Here is a 2,874-nt window from a genome sequence, read left to right on the forward strand (position 1 = left end):
TCTATCAACTGCAGGGGGTTCCAGCAGCAAGGGAGCATCAGTTGCATGGTGCTGATGACCCCCTGAAGCCTGGTGCCAGTCCTGTTTTCTGGAAATGCTCTGAGAGAACGATCCCATTCAAAATTGAGATTCCAATCTCTAAACTGGAACATGTGGGTGATCTGTGTGGAGCAAGAGAAATCATCACAGTTTCTGGGTTCCAGGAAACTGCAAAGGCTACGATGAAATCCTGATGAGTATTTCTTGCTAAATTAAGAGCTGCTTGATTCATCCCCATTGAGAATTTATTTTTGCACATGGTGTATCACACAATGCATCCTCCTAATCCAGTGGAATCTAGCCCATTCTTAATGTTCCAAAAGGAAATGTCAGTCCCTGTGATCAAACAGCCTTTCCCTATCCAGCAAAAATTTAGTCCGCAGAGTAATATTTAGTTTGGCAAAGAGGAAAATTCTCAAGTTGCACAATATTGTCATAACTTTTGCTGCAACCCTCCCCTCTCCCCCCTTTTTTCTTTTCCCTAGACTCGCCTGCCCTGCAGAAGTACATGTGTGAAGACATTCTTCTGCCTTTCGGAGTTGTTTTGTTTAGTAATTTAGTGATGGCTAACAAAGACATGTACTGTTTATGATTTCCATTCTCCCAGATTCCTAACACATTCTACATACCCTGGCAAGGCAGTGGGCTCTGTCAGAGGAAGATAACCAGACTCTTAATGATTCATTCAAACTTTTTTTTAAAAAAAATAAAATATTATTTTAATGCTTAATTAAAGAGTTTCCCCCCTAGGGAAATAGGTGAATAGGGTTGATATTGGGGAATAAGGTTGACATTCAGTTTCTTGGAGGAGGGGAGAATTAAGGAGATGGCCCACCTACATATACACACATAATTCACTATATAGTGTATCTCACCCTGTAAATTGGGGTCACGGCGGACTGAGCTGTCTCTCTAGGAACACATGTCAATGGTCTTCATCTGCATCGACAGGAAACTTGGGGCTCCTCCAGACAACCTGTTTATTGAGGATTCTCCCTGATTTGATTTGAATTAATTTTATTATGAAATGATTTTAGAATGTTGTATTATTTTATTGTTCCAGTTACAGATAGGTAGCCGTGTTGGTCTGCCATAACTTAACACGGACACTGGCACCAGAGCCTGCAATAAACCCAGATGCCAACTTTGCTGCCACATACACCCGGACAACACCATTACTGGCCCCAACAACATCACACATACCATCTCGGGACTATTTAATTGCTCATCGTCTAACATTGTGTATGCCATCAAATGCCAACAGTGTCCTTCAGCTCTCTATATTGGACAAACAGGCCAAACCTTACGCCAAAGAACAAACGGACATAAATCTGACATCAAGAATCACAAAACAGAGAAACCAGTAGGAGAACACTTCAATCTCCCAGGACATTCTATACAAGATCTCAAAGTAGCTGTTTTACTACAAAGGAATTTCAGAAATAGACTGGAAAGAGAAGCTGCTGAATTGCAACTCATTACCAAACTTAAAACCATGGAGAGACCTGGTCTGAACAGAGACATTGGATTCTTATCTCATTATACATAACTAAGCCATTTCTCACCTTCTCACCCCTTGCCTTTTCCTGTAAGACCTATTACAGTCGTTAAGAGTCGTCAACAGGCTCATCTCAGCTATCTGCCAATCTCCCATTCCCACCACCCTTCTGAGTAATACCCCTCCCCACCTTCTCACTATATAGAAGGATCTGGCAACTTCTGTTTCAGTGTATCTGAAGAAGTGTGCATGCACACGAAAGCTCATACCAAGCACTAACTTAGTTGGTCTTTAAGGTGCTACTGGAAGGAATTTTTTTATTTTATTGTTGTTAGCCGCCCTGAGCTTGGCTTCGGCTGGGGAGGGCGGGATATAAATAAATATTATTATTATTATTATTATTATTATTATTATTATTATTATTATTATTATTATTTATTTGCTTGCGCAAATCTTATGCAGAGGTTTATCTATGTCTGGTTTTTATTGAATATTTGTTCTGATTTGTTTGTGAGAAGGTCATACAGCAATGAGTGGATATAAATGCTTAAAATAAATAACTGGTTAAAATTTTAGATGGCTTGCTGTTGAATTAGTGCTTGGAGGACTTTTAAAAATATTCCATTTTAATGGGGTTGAAAGGGTAACTGCATCTCACCATCCATTAGCATTGAGACTGTCCTTGTGACCTAAACAGGACCATTTTTTTTATTAATGGGCTCATACGCAATGTTAGCAAAGCACATGAACTACTGACAGATATAGTTAAGAAATTAATCAGGATAGCTCACTTGTCCAAAAATGAACATAAAAAGATATTCAAGTCTCTTCAGTGTTTCATAAAAAGAAAACAAAAACCACTAGACAATTGTTAAAAATGTTTGGAATGTACTGAATGTAGAAATGTACACTTTTTTTTTTTGAATGGTATGGTTTATGAGTTACTCATTCTTAACATGTATTTTCTACCTTTGTTAGCAAACTTCTGTAGTCAATATGTGAAATTTTAGAGTTAACTTTTTTTTCCTTTTAAGAGTGCTCTACGATGCATTTACCTAGAGGACTGAAGACCAAAATTCACCTTTATTACCTCATCCCAATAGTTCCTCTCCTTGCTCATAATATGGTACATCTCTGTTTTCCTTCAAGGGGGAACCGCTAAGGGTGGGGGAAATGTGATGGTTAGCTATTTACGAACCTCAAGTTGCTAGGTGATGCCATGTGACTTCTTTGTTTAAAGAGCCACCCACATTTTAGCATCAACAACTGAAAGAGAAAATAAGGTTGGAGGGAAAACAAAGTGCTTTTCTTTCCTGGGTGGGGTGGGTGAGTTGACT

Source organism: Podarcis liolepis (genome assembly GCF_965112155.1).
Source record: "Podarcis liolepis genome assembly, chromosome: 1".
Classification (NCBI taxonomy): domain Eukaryota; kingdom Metazoa; phylum Chordata; class Lepidosauria; order Squamata; family Lacertidae; genus Podarcis; species Podarcis liolepis.